The 14523-nt window shown below is 51.5% G+C and overlaps 1 protein-coding gene across 6 annotated transcripts in view; it reads left to right on the top strand.

Annotated features, from left to right (window-relative positions):
* The window catches only part of LOC105470457 (myelin transcription factor 1), a 112868-nt gene that overhangs the window by 44103 nt on the left and 54242 nt on the right, over positions 1-14523 (top strand). For all 6 annotated transcript variants that reach the window (XM_071078986.1, XM_011722439.3, XM_011722433.3 and 3 more), the window contains one exon: positions 13275-13375. The gene's annotated coding sequence lies outside the window, so the exon portion shown is untranslated. The remainder of the gene's footprint in view (positions 1-13274; positions 13376-14523) is intronic.

The raw sequence follows: 14523 nt of genomic DNA, 5'->3' as shown, positions 1-14523 counted from the left end.
AAAGTGTGTGTTTTCCCCAGATGTGTTCTGTGTTGGCGTCGTTTACTGACCACTGTCCATCCAGGCTGGGAAATGAGCATACACATCCCCTCGCCCCCCATAATTTTTCTAAGCCTGAAAAGCAGCAGAAGGGCTGCTCTGAGCCCGGAGCTGGGGCTGCAGTTGAGGCCACCAGAGAGCAGCGGCCTGGGCTCACCCGACCCAAACAGGAATGTGGGCAGGAGCCCTGCAGACAGAGCCTGGGGTTAGAGGAGGAAAACAGAACTGTTGTGAAGGCCTGGAGCTTCCCTCGAGCCCTCTCCTTTCTGAACTGGGGATGAGCCAGGGTGTGGGCAGACCCGAAAGGGAATGTGGGATGCCCGTCCTCGTGGGAGTAAGGCCTCAGTGAAATGTGGGTTTAAGGAAGAAGGAGATGGCAGTTTCTTCTCTTTTTGGGCTGGAAAGCTGTAGGGTTCTAAGAAAAATTTCTGGGACAGAGGAACGAAAATGCTGGAGCAGAATTCCAGAGTGGGACCTCTTGATCCTGCGAGGCCAACCCAGCCCTACTGGCTCTGGCCATACCCTCTTTTTCTTTTTTTCTTAAAGATGGAGTCTCACCCTGTTGCCCAGGCTGGAGGGCAGTGGCGTGATCTTGGCTCCCTGCAACCTCCGCCTCCCGGGTTCAGCAATTCTCCTGCCTTAGCCTCCAAGTAGCTGAGATTACAGGCTTGTGCCACCACACCTGGCTAATTTTTGTATCTTTAGTGGAGATGGGGTTTCACCATGTTGGCCAGGCTGGTCTTTAACTCTTGCCCTCGAGTGATCCACCCGCCTTGGCCTCCCAAAGTGTTAGGATTACAGGCTTGAGCCACCATGCCTGGCCTCATACCCTCTTAATTCTTATCTTGCATCTGGAATACCTGTTGGACCAGGCCTGTTTCCATCGCAGCCCCTTCTTACTGCCTTTGTTTTCTCTGTGTTCTCCCCCTTCCCTCCCCTCCTGAGCACCATGGGAGGGTCAGGCCTCGAGCAGCCCTTGGAGGCAGCAGCCACAGACAGAGGTGGGCTGGTGGGCAGGTGCGGCTGATAGACTGGGTGTCTTTTGTGGGCTTCTCCCCAGCCTGTGGCCTGGCCTAGTCAGGAGAGATGGTCAGGGGAGCAGGAGGGAGCCCCTTACCCCAGTGCCTGTAGTTGTGTCCTTTCCCCACTCCCTGGCTTCTCCTCCTGTAGCATCGTTCCTGTTGCCCTGGGTGGGCTCTTGCGAGCCACCTATTTCTGGAGGTCCCCCCTCTGGGTTCCTTGTCCTGGGTGTGGGGCGAATGTGCTGGACTGGGGTCACAGGGTTGAACCCCACTTGGAGCTGAGGATGTTCTTGCCCCAGAAGGAAAATCCTGCGTGTGTCTGCATGGAGCAGCGTGGAGTGGTTTGCTTGGTGCCGCCTGGGTTCCGGGCACCCGGCCTGGGTGTGAGGCCTGGTCACACGGCTGAACGGCTCTCCCAGGCACCCCTGGGAGGGATGGATGTGACACTGTTGGTGTCCCTCCCAGCACACTGCCTGCCCCGGGCTGGGCACACTCCTCCCCTGTTGGCAGCCGGGGATGACAGGCCGCCTGGAGAGCCCGTCCTGTGATTTGGTTGGAAAGTCATTATTACTGCAGAGCAGTTTAGCTGTTGTTTTTACAGCGTTGGTAAGGTTAAAAGAAATAATGATAATAATATAAGAAACACTCAGTCACAGTAACTGCCTGCAACATGCTATTTGCATTTTTAAGGAAACACTTCTTTGAGACAGCCTGGGTGAAAGGTCACTATTTGCATATAAATGGAAAAGAAAGTGTGTGATGCTGGAAGTTACATCTGTATTATTTTCTCAGCAGTGAGCTGCTGTTGGAGAGATTAGAGGACATGGCTTGCATTTGGCTTTTATTGAATAGAGAAAGTACCAGCGAGGCTGATTTAGAAGCAAAATAATGAGAGAAATGTGCAAAGCTATAGAACTGCCAGCTCCCTGCCCCCACCTCTCCCTTCTCTCATTTTCACCTAAACTCAGCAAAAGCTGGTCTGCCTTTGCGCCACTCAGCAAGTCTTCATTTCACTTCTCTCTGGATTCCAGAGATTAAAAAAAAGGAAAGAAAAAGAGCAAAACTTGCCCTCATTTCCCCCTTGGTCCCATTTGTGTTTCCTGCCCCGTAGCAGAAGCCCCTGCAGCTGTGGCCCTCCAGCGTGTGGAGTGGAAGAGGCACCGGGGGCGGGGACGAGGGCACCCTCTCCGGAGCTAGTGGGGCTGTTTTGGAGCCGCTGCTGGGAAAGACTGGGGGCTGGGGCAAACGCGGGGGGTCCAGTGTGGGCTGAGGGAGTCCTGTTCCGCCTTCCTCTCAGCCCCATAGGACCCGTCGTTTCTAGGGCATGGGTTCCACCTTCTTTATGGAAATTTCCAAGCTTGTCAGACTTTCCCAGGTGCCTGGTCCCCTGGGCTTTCCCGGAGGCCCCCAGGAACAGAGCCGGCCATCCCCGAGAGAAACTGGGTGGGGCTGGGGCCGGCACCTGTCCAGCCAGCTTCGGAAGCAGGCCGAGTACATCACGGACTTTAGGGTCTTCCAGCAGCAGTCCTGGGACAGAGGGAGGTGGAGCGTCCTGCCCGGACGAGGCATCTCAGGATCCTCCTTGGTCCCAGCTTCTCTTCTCACAGAGGCCTCCACTGACCACTGGTTACTTAAATCGCAATCCCCCATCCTCATTATTTTCAAAAATACATTTTGAAACAATCTCAAAGCCACAGAAATGTTTCAGGTGACGGGCCCAGCTGTTTCTCCTGAGCGGTTGAGGGCGTGTTGCTGATGTGAGGCCATCACCAGGACATGGGGGTGGGTGTTTCCAACAGAGAGGCCGCCCTCCCCTGCTCCAGCCCCGCCCTCACAGCCACCTGGTCCTCAGACCCATTCGGGAGTGGGTTAGGAACCGCGTGCTGTGCGTGGTCCTGGCGTCTCGTTCGTCCGAAGTCGTTTCAGTCCCTATCTCTCACGACCTCATGCTTTTGGAAGGGTGCTGAGCCGTCATTTGGTGGAATGCCCTTCAGCGTGGTGTGTCCAGTGTTGCCTGTGGTTGGACTTGGGTGATGCAGGGACACCCGAGTGGGAGGGTCTCCCTTCGCCTGACGCTCACTTGTCCCTGAACTAATAATGTTGACTTGGTCACTGGATTCGCTGGGGCATCCCGGCACCTCTATGCCAGAGGGAAATGCCAGTCATTTTCCCTTTGCAATTCATAAATATCTGGGGGGAAGGTACTTTGAAACTCTGGAAATATCTCCATCCTCAACAAACCATCACTTGATTTTGATGAATGTCTCTATAGACTCATTATTTCCTGTTTTATCCCACGGGCTAAAGCCTTCTTGTGATGCTCAGATTGTCCCTGATTGACCAGTACAGAGGCTTCCATAGCCTCAGTTCAGCCCCACTGTCCTTCCTTGTTCTTGCCTTTCTTGCTTGGGGCCTGGAACTCGGGTTCCTTTTATTAGAAAATGGTGCTTAGCCTGAGACCTGGGTGTTGTGCCTCTAGTGGACACGGCTGGGAAGACGCATGTGTGTACACACACATACATGCTACACACAGTTACACACACGCCACACACAGTTACACACACGTGCTACACGCACACACTACACACAGTTACATACATGCTACACACACGCTACACACAGTTACACAATGCTATACAGTTGTGCACACATGCCACACACACAGTTACACACACGCCACACACACAGTTACACACACATGCTAGACACACAGTTACACACACATGCTAGACACACAGTTACACATGCCACACAACACTACACACACGCTACACACACGCTACACAGTTACACACATGCTACACACTACACACACAGCTATGCACATACATGCTACACACATGCTACACACAGTTACACACATGCTAGACACAATTACACACACGCCACACACAGTTACACACACATGCTTCATGCACAGTTACATGTTACACACAGTTACACACACAGCTACACACACACCCTTTTTCACCTAGGTCTGTATTTACTTCTCCATCTATCGATGTATATTGAAAAACACAAGTTCGCATTGATCACCTCTGATTCCAGTTCCCACACAGGGTTCGCTCTGAAGTTCTGCCTTTCCACAGGCATAACTTGCTCTTCCAACAGTGAGAAAGCTGGTTTCCATTATCTTCAATATGTTTACTTCCTTGATCCACCTCTTTCCCCACACCAGCGCCCTCCTCACCCCACACACGTGCTGACCCCTTACTGGGCCCCTCTCTGCAGGCCAAACCTCTGGCTCTCCACAGGACAGCCCCACGCTCTGTTTTAGGCCTTGGTGGGGACACCTTCTCCCCTGGAAGGGCTCTGGTGCTAGGGAGCCTCACTGGTCGGTTGCCCAGGACTGTGGGGTTCATGAGGTGTGGGACAGGACGATCCCAAGTATAATGGGCTGGTTGGCCTCCCTTTGGCCCCAGAACTAGCTTCCTTTGTGGCACTGAGCATTATCTTTCGTTATCTTCAACGTTTCACTGCTGGACCAAGCAGTATTTACCAGTGTTATATCTCATACAAGATTTTGTGGTTTGTTTTTCTTGTAGATAATGATCACCACTCCTGCCGCAGGCACCGCCCTGGCCTCACTCCCCTTACTCAGTGTTCAATGCGCAGTTTTTGAGACTGTGCGTATCTGGATTTTTTTTATCCGCTACTTCCCGCGATCAGTGTTTTGTCTGGGCATAGAGGGTATGCCCTGAAGTTGAATGTCAACGCCCTTAAAATCGGGAAGAGGCTTTCTCTGCTGTCTGTGAACATCCCACTGCTCCTAAGCAATGCGATCCTATTCTAGTTATTGTTTCATTTGTGACTTTTTCCCCCTTTGAAAGCTTTTAGGGTGTCTTTTCTATTCCTGGTGTTTTAAAATTTTATAGTGCTGGGCTTGGTTGGATGTGGGTCTTTTTTATTCACTGTTATGGGCACTTAATGGGCCTTTTAATCTAAAAATATAATTTCCTTTAGTTCTGGGGAATTTTTTTTTTTTAACTTATGCTTTTCCTTCCCATTTTCTTAATTATTTCTTTCTGGAACTCCCAAATCGGGTGTCAGACCTCACTCAGTGTTTCCTCTGTCTCTCCTATCTCTTTGTCCTTTTGTTCTCTTTTCTAGTATATTTCTTTGACTATCTCCCAAGTCTTCTATTGAATTTTCCATCTTGGTTTTACAATTTATTTCCAAGTTGGGGCAGATAGACACAATGGTATGAAACCTTCCCAAACAAGTCCTCCTGTCACTGTCTGGGCTGGGCCATATCTGCGCTGTCCACATGTGTTAGAGCTTGTTCCTGCTCTAACCACTGCCCACACTGTTGGTCGAGGGACCCTGAAGGAGCCTCCTGAGACATTGATTTGCTCACCCGGTGCAGGTTCCTCCCGCAGGCCAGGAAAGGTCCAGGAACAGCTGTGTTTGAGCACCCTGGCAGTCCTCAGACTGGGGCGGGGACCTCGCTTCGAACTCTGAGAGACAGATGCTGGACCTAGTTCTTCTGCTGCCTCCTCCAGGAGCCATGTGACATGGATGTGAGTCTGTTTGCCTCCTGGGGCCTTACCTCCCCATGTCTGGGGGTGCAACCTGGACCTCGGGGTGTCACCTTGGGTGTCAGAGGCTCTTTGAGGGGGTGCAGCCTGGACCTCAGGGGTGTCAGAGGCTCTTTGGGTCTAGAGAGCGGAATCCTGGGCTGTGGTCCCCCAGGAGTCTACTGTGACCTGTGCTTGGTTTCGTGAGGGCCTTAAATTGTTTCTAAAGTTTTATTCTAACCCTTTTCTTGCTGCCTTGCAAGGCTTTAATTTAAACCCAAGTAGCAGCAAGAAGGGGATAAATGGGGAATTGAGAGGAGAAGTAGGAAAAAGGTGGTTTTGTTTGTTTTTTTTTTGCTTTCGAATGGCAATATGTAAGTTTATACTCGACCCGGGGCCCAGCTTCTTTTCAGTTTCCTCTGCATGAGGTATGATGAAAGCTACGAAGGCCTGCCCTCTCCGGGGACGTGGCAGCTGGAGCAGCCACAGTGTCCCAGGACGTGGCAGGCCCAGCCAACGCGCACGCACAGGCAGAACGGGGGGCTGTTGCTGCTGGGTTAGCTACCAGGTGGGATCGGCCCTGGCCATCGGCTCAGCTGCATGGATAGCTGCTGACACATCCTGACAGCGCTGGCCAAGGTGGGAGGTGAGCTTGAGTCACACGGTCACGACGCCTCCTGGCTGCACAGAGGCAGGTCGCCTGCCTTTGGCCTCATTGAACGAATACAGCGCTGACTGCTCTGGGGAGTGGGAGGGTGAAGTAGACCCAACAGCTCTCACTCTGACCTCCATGGCCTGTCTCATGTCGCTCGCATGACCCATTCTCCTGCTGTATCCCTGGACCCAGGAGCGAGGAGTGACAGGTATCCAAGGTGGTCCAGCTTGGGGTTGAGGCGCAGTGGTCCAGAGGCTGGCCCAGGACACAGGCTCACAGAACCCCGTCTGGAGAACCAAGGGGGACTTGCTGGGACCTCCTGCCCTAAGCGAGAGTCCCTTGAGTGTCTCACTGACCATCCACATGGCACTGTTTAAAAACAGCTTTATTGGAATGTAATTTGCACATCACAGAATTCACCTATTAAAAGTATACAACTCAACGGTTTTAGCATATGCATAGGGTTGTGCATCTATCGTCACAGCTCAGTTTTAGGCTGTTTTGATCACCCCAGAAAGAAACCCCATGCCCATTCACAGTCATTCTCCATTTTCTCCTCCACCAGTCCTAGGCAACCACGAGTCTACTTTCTCTGTCTATGAATTTGCCTGTTCTGGACATTTCATAAATATGGAATTGTTCAGTACGTGGTCTCTTGTCCCTGGCCTCTTTCACCGAACACGACGTTTCTGAGATTCACCCACATCATTGCGAGTATAAGCAATTTCCTTCCTTTTTGTTGCCAAAGACAGTGCCACCGTATTTCGTATCACCCAGTCAGCAGTTGATGGACATTTGGGTTTTTCCACTTTTTGGCTAGTAGGAGTAAAGCTGCTATAAATACTTGTGTACAAGCCTTTATGTGGACATATGTTTTTATTTCTTTTGGGCAAATATCTAGAGTGGAATTCCTGAGTCATATAACTCTATATTTAACATTTTGAGTAACTGCTGTGCCATCTTCCAAGCGATTGTGCTATTTTACATTCCCATCAGCATTCTATGAGGGTTCTCGCCAACACTTGTTACTATCTGTTTATCTTTAAAATTACAGTCATTTTAGTGCAATGGTATCTGAGTGTGGTTTTGATTTGCATTTCCTGGATTACTAGCTGTTGGGCATCTCTTCATGTGCTTATTGGCCATTCCATGTTATCTTTGGAGAAATGTCTATTCAAATCCTCTGCTCATTTTAAAATTGGGTTATTAATCCTATTATGAGTTATCAGAGTTCTTTATTCCGAATACAAGCTCTTTATCAGATACATGATTTGCAAATATTTTCTCCCAGTCTTTGGGTTGTCTTTTCACCTTATTGACAGTGTTATTTATTTATTTATTTAGTTAGTTAGTTAGTTAGTTAGTTTTTTTTTTTTTTTTTTTGAGACAGAGTCTCGCTCTGTCACCCAGGCTGGAGTGCAGTGGCCAGATCTCAGCTCACTGCAAGCTCTGCCTCCCGGGTTTACACCATTCTCCTGCCTCAGCCTCCTGAGTAGCTGGGACTACAGACGCCTGCCACCTCGCCCGGCTAGTTTTTTGTATATTTTTAGTAGAGACGGGGTTTCACCGTGTTAGCCAGGATGGTCTCGATCTCCTGACCTCCTGATCTGCCCGTCTCGGCCTCCCAAAGTGCTGGGATTACAGGCTTGAGCCACTGCGCCTGGCCAGTTAGTTAGTTTTGAGACAGAGTCTCACTCTGTTACCCAGGCAGGAGTGCAGTGGCATAATATTGGCTCACTGCAACCTCCGCCTCCCAGATTCAAGTGATTCTCCTGCCTCAGCCTCCCAAGTAGCTGGGACTACAGGCGCCGCCACCACGCCCGGTTAATTTTGCATTTTCAGTGGAGATGGGGCTTTACCATGTTGGCCAGGCTGGTCTTGAATTCCTGACCTTAAGCGATCTGCCTGCTTCGGCCTCCCAAAGTATTTGGATTACAGGCGTGAGCCACCGAGCCTGGCCATCAGTGTTATTTTAACTACAAAAGTTTTGAACCTTGTTGAAGTCCAATATATTACTTTTTTTCTTTAATGGCTTGTAGTTTTGTTGTCATAGCTAAGAAACCATTGCTTAACCCAAAGTCAGAAGGATTTACCCCTGTGTTTTCTAAGAGTTTAGGTTCTTACATTTAGATATGTGATCCAGTGTGAGTTAATTTTTGAGAGGGTTCCAACTTCTTTTTTTTTTTTTTTTTTGATATCTAGTTGTCCTAGTGCATTTGTTGAAAAGACTGGTTTTTTCCCATTAAATTGTTTTTGTGCCATTGTCAAAAATCCATTGATCATCAGTAGAGGGGGTTATTTCTGGACTCAATTCTGTCCCACTTACCTACATGCCCGTCCTCACGCTGGTAGCACATTGCCTTGATTACTGCAGCTTTGTAGTAAGTCTGGAAATTGGGAAGTATGTCTTCCAACTTTTCTCTTTTTCAAAATTGTTTTGGCTAGTCTACATTTCTTGAATTGCCATATGAATTTTAGAATGAGTTTGTCAGTTTTTGCAAACAGAACAAAACAACACAGCTGGAGAGGTCAGAAGTGGTCAGATTCTGGTGAGATTTAGAAAATAACTTTGGCAGGATTTGGGGCCAAGGATGACCCTCAAGGTTCTGGCTTAGGAGCTGATGACTGAAGAGGGGAAGCGGAAAACCCCAAGTCCCGTGAGAAGCAGATATTGTGGGCAGAGAGGAAGCAAAAAGGAGAGGGCGTCTGACATGGGGTGGCCGGGAGGCGCCGGTACAGGTGACCGACACGTTGGGGGTGAGTGTTTGCCACAGAAGGACGGACAGACACGCACTGCGGTGATACGTATGGGCCCTCACATGCCCTGTGAACATGAAGCCGCCTGTTGTTTCAGTAGAGATGTGGGTGGAGGCCAGCTGTGCTGGGGAGTGAGGAAGAGTCAGCAAGGTGTGTAGTTATGAAGCAGGAGGAGATGGAGAGGGGGCCGGGCCGGGACGTGCGGTCAAGAGAGACTGTTTTTAAACATGGATGCCTCAAGCCTGTTGAAGAGTTGGAAAGAGTGTTTCAGTATTCCAGAAGAATGGAGGGAAGAGTTGATCTTCCTGGGAACTTTAACTGACAGTGGGAAGGAGGTGGAATAAAGTCCAGAGGGACAAGCTGGCTCAGCAGAGAGGCAAGACCCCACCTCCTTTGCTGGAGCTGGAGGAGGGCTGAGGGGTGCATGAGAGGATGGAGGTGTGGGCTCCTCTCAAGCGACTACCCTTCGCCTCCTTGCATACTGAGGGGCGGGCAGTAAAGCTCCTGGCCCCAAAGGCAGCCCGAGTCACCGGAGATGCAAAACCGAGTGAAGACCAAAACATTTGGCTTTCCACACTTACCAGCTGGCCTCTCCCTCGGCCTGCCTGTTGTTTTGTTCTTGTTTTCAGAGTGCGGAGGCTTTGCACAGTGGAAGGGGGTCGGGTTGCCAGGGCTGGAGTGGATCAGAGCTAACCGCCACAGGGATTCCCACCCAGAGGCCCAGGGGATACACCATGGAGGCAGTGGGTTCAGGCCAGATTCCAGGCCACCCAGCCAGCATGAAAGAACCATGGTCACCCGTGTGGGGTCCCCCGTGGGGCTGTGCGTGCCAGGAGGAAGTGTGTGCTGGCAGTGGGTCACCGGGCAGCTGGGGTGTTAGCTCTGGGACAAGGGGGCTCTCCTTGCCATGACGACAGGAGGAAACCTTGGGGTAGGCCAGCAGCACTGCCTGGGAAGAACCCAACAGAGTACTGGCTTTCAGTGGAAATGTCCGTTTGGGGCCTGGGTCAGGCTGGTCTCCAGTTTGCAGTGATGCTGAGTTGGAAAAAGAGGGCTTCGTTAGGAGAGGGACAGACAGGGGCTGCAGCTCAGCTCTGCACATCTCCCTGGAGTGTGTTGGAGTCTCCGGCCAATGAGGGGCGGTTCCCTCTCCTCTGGACCCATGTGCGTCGGTCTCAGCGGAGCAGGCCCCGTTTGTTTACTGGGTTTTTCTGCCCACCGGAGCTCCACACAAGTGAGTCTGGGGCCACTGTGGGGACAGATATGGGGTGACCTTGAGCAGGCAGGACTCCAGGTGCAAAGATGTCGGGTCCCCAGAGAGGGGTCCCAGCCAGTGCTGCCCTCTGGGTGCCGTGCTCCGGGTGTTGCAGTCTCTGAAGTTCCGTTTCCCATTTGCATCGATGAGCAGGGATTCAGATTAACTCACGAGAAACTTAATAACCCAAGAAAACAGGCTCGTCTGGTTGAAAACCTCCACTTCACTTCAGATTCCCGACGAGAAAGTCCACAGTGATGGCAGCGGTGCTGACGTCCTCTTGGGTTCACTTCCAGGCTCGTCCATGTGTGTCTCTCCATCTCCAGATAATTCTTTCCCTCTCACTTTATGGGTGAAGAACTTAAGTCTCAGAGAGGGTAGGGACCTGCGGGTCAGGCCTGAGTTGGCGGCAGTGCCCTGTGTGAGCTCTGGGGACCCTTGTCCCTGTTCCCACCACAGAGTGTCCATGGAGCAGCGTGACTCCTAGAAGGAAGGGGCATCTCTGTGGAACCCTCCACATTTCTGTGGCGAGTTTTCCTCAGCACGTGGCCCTGGATGTTGTTTTGGTGCATGGGGGCTTAATGTGCTGCCAGGGATGCCGATTGTGTAAGAGCAGACAGGAGAGCTTTGTCTGGGGTGGAGCCTACTGAGCCCATGGGGCAGGGCTTGGCCACACACAGGCCCCAGTGGGGGACAAGAGGGCCACAGGAGAAGAACTGGCAAACCTTACTGGGCTTCTAGTAGTGATTGTTGTTTGCTGCCAAGACATTTCCTGGAAAAGGGAGGCTAAATCATGTCAAGGTTGAGCCGGGTCCTCGAATCCTCATAAAGGAGGTTCTAAGCTTGGGGGTATGTACTTTGATTACTTGTGTGCTCTGTATCCCAGGGGTTTCACCAGGTGCCATTCTGCTCTTTTGCCCAGAGAAGCTCGGCGGCTTTGCTGCCTCAGGGAGGCAGGAGTGGCTCTTTGGAGCAGCAGTTGATCCCCGGGATCCTAGTGCTTTGCCTAAGTAGATGTGGGGCCTCAGGGGTCAGGACTTCAGAGCCCAGGGCTGACTGACCTAGGGACAGGAGTATAAGCGTGTGGGCAATGAAGAATTCCAGGGCTTTATTTCCAGACTCCCATGGGTGTGTGTGGGTGGAGAAGCCCAGTGAGCTGGTTATCTCCAATCAAACAAAACTGGAGGTCCCTTTGCAGAGACTCTTGCAGTTCATGTCCATGTGGCTTCTCTGAGAAGCGGGAGAGACTCAGAGCGGAACTCAGGGGAGTCGCACTGGGGAGAGGCAGCGTCTCCTCTGGAACACACAGACCTTGTGTCCTTCCCTCCAGCTGTCAGCCAGACGGGCCCCGGTTGTCTTGCATGTTTACATACGTAACGGTAACAAGAAATTCTGCTTGAGCCAATCAGCCCAGTGAGCAGGTTTCTGCAGCGTCTTGTCTCCTGGGACAGATACTTGGAAAGTGAGCCCTGTGCACTTCGGGGCCTTGTCTCTCAGCTTTTGTTGTCACCATAAAAAAAGAGACACGGAGAACCCCATGCCCCGTCTTCAAAGTGTGAAGCACTCTCCCCGCTGGCATGATTCTTGTTGGTTCACTGACGGGTGTTTTTCCTCCCGATACCCCACATCCCTGTCACAGAGTTGAGAACTGGATTACCTGGTGGGCAGGCTGGGTCCCAGTTAGAGGCACCTCACACTGGCTCAGTGCAGATGACCAGTGGCAGATGGAACCCAGGGGGCCTAGAGGTCTTGGGCTATGGGGAAACTCCCGCGGCTCCCTCCTCACTAGTCCAGGCACCGGAGCATGCGGTGGGAGCCCTGTCATCTCAGCGACTGACTTACAGCTCAGTGAGGGGAGGCACAGAGTAGGTGCACGGAGAAGGTGCCGAATCTGAGTGGTTTTCCTTGACGGCCAAACCGGCTTTCCTCTGTGTTTCTGCTCCGGAAGGTAATCGAAGCCCTTTACTGGGACAGAAGCATTTCCAGATAAGAAGAGGATGCTGAGGCCACAGCCACAGGGCTGCCTGGGGCCAGGAGTGGCCAGAATCCTAGAGAAAAATTGTTTGGGGATGCACCTCAAAAACACGAGGAAAAGAGAGAAAATGGGTGGGAATAGTGTGCCTTCGGCAGAATCCAAACTCACTTCCAAGGCGAAGCCAGAGCAGAATGCAAGGATATTCATTTCCTGTTTTTATTGTTGGTTACTTAATGACCTTCCTTTGAAATGCTGCAGTTATGTAGAAAGCAGGTTGTCATGGAAACGGGGAGTGACGTGCAGGGAATAGGTACACAATGCATTTCTTTGTCATGTCCAGCTGATGCATTCAGCCTCTGCTTAGACGTGGGAATTTATTGAGGAATTAAATATTAACTGGAGGCATTGCCCTGGAGAGAGGCAGAAACACAGGGTGAGAAAAGATGCTGGAAACCAGGGCAAAGAGCATGCTGAGGCCCCTGGGATCCTGCAGGAGGCAAAGCTGATTGGAGACCATGGGTGGATCTCACTTTCTTCAATCAATGGGCTCCAGAGAAGTCGTGCAAAGCAATCTTCTTTTTCAAATGCATATGTACTGTGCATTCTTTTGAGGGGAAGAAGGATCTGGTTGTAAGGCGAATAATTACTCATTAGTCAGCTCATTTTCAAGGTTGGTGAAATGCCAACTTTTCTCAAGGTGGGTTTCAGCTGCCTTGTCCCAGCAATCTTTGGTGGGCGTGGTTGTCAGTGGGAACCAACACCCACCCAAGGCATGTTCCATGAAACGGCACCAGAGCTAGGACAACGGTGCAGAGGACTGTAGGTGCTGGAAGACTCCGAGGAGGCTCCCGAGTCAGAGAGAAGTTGTCTCTTGTCCCTGAAACGGCCGCGGAGCCATGACCTTGTCTGTTTTTCCGGTGGCTTCCAGGAAATGGGGGTTGAATATATGATGTTTAAAAAAGTGCCCCAAGTTTCTCACTTTCTCCCCTTGAGCCAGCATGGCTGGCACCCACCAAGCTTTCCTTTTCTGATCTTGTGCTTTTCAAACCCTCAGAAAATGAGTTCCAGGGTGAGCTGCTGAATCAGAGGTGGACACACGGAGGCAAGGCCAGCAGCTGCAGGACCTCAAGACACCTTCTTGGCAGACACTGCAAGGTGAGGCGTGAGAGGGCAGCCCCTGTCCTGGGGCCCCACCCCGTGGCTGCCTGCAGAAAGCCTCTCGTTGGCTGCAGGCGTGAAGCGTGGAGACGACTTTGGGTCTGATCCTCACCAGAGTCCAGGTTAGGCGAAGGGAAAATGGGGACTAGGATCAGCAATGCTCTGGTCACTTTAGAATTAAGGGAAGAAAAACGGCGACTCTGAGTAGATCAAAACTAAAATGTGACCCCAGGCCGGGCGCGGTGGCTCACACCTGTAATCCCAGCACTTTGGGAGGCTGAGGCAGGTGAATCACTTGAGGTCAAGAGTTCCAGACCAGCCCAGCCAACATGGTGAAACCCCGTCTTTACTAAAAATACAAAAATTAGCCGGGCTGTAGTTCCAGCTACTCGAGAGGCTGAGGCAGGAGAATCGCTTGAACCTGGGAGGCAGAGGTTGCAGTGACCCAAGATTGTGCCACTGCACTCCAGCCTGGGTGACAGAGCAAGACTCCATCTCAAAAAACAAGCAAGCAAGCAAGCAAGCAAACAAAAACCACCAAAATGGGCCAGGCGCGGTGGCTCAAGCCTGTAATCCCAGCACTTTGGGAGGCCGAGACGGGCAGATCACGAGGTCAGGAGATCGAGACCATCCTGGCGAACACGGTGAAACCCCGTCTCTACTAAAAAATACAAAAAACTAGCTGGGCATGGTGGCGGGCGTCTGTAGTCCCAGCTACTCGGGAGGCTGAGGCAGGAGAATGGCGTAAACCCGGGAGGCGGAGCTTGCAGTGAGCTGAGATCTGGCCACTGCACTCCAGCCTGGGCGACAGGGCGAGACTCCGTCTCAAAAAAAAAAAAAAAAAAAAAAAAAAAAAAACCACCAAAATGAAAACGTGACCCCAGAGTCTCACTTCCCTGCTTTGAGGTATGATCACATCTGGGCTCTGTGTTGTGCCTGAGCAACTGTTCCCTGTTCACCCTGCTTTTACCTGGGCAGGCTGAGAATCCCTACAGGATCTGACAGCAGAGATTGCTGGCAGGAACTTATGAAGTCTGTTGGCCTTGTTTTATTTCGATCTTCCTAAGGGGAGGCAGATGGTGCATGCCCTTCTTGTACCTTCCCAGGATATAAGATCTCCCCTTGGGGACACTCCCAAACTGTGA

The sequence above is a fragment of the Macaca nemestrina genome, chromosome 15, assembly GCF_043159975.1.
Source record: "Macaca nemestrina isolate mMacNem1 chromosome 15, mMacNem.hap1, whole genome shotgun sequence".
Classification (NCBI taxonomy): Eukaryota; Metazoa; Chordata; class Mammalia; order Primates; family Cercopithecidae; genus Macaca; species Macaca nemestrina.
This window is presented reverse-complemented; position numbering and strand designations above follow the sequence as displayed.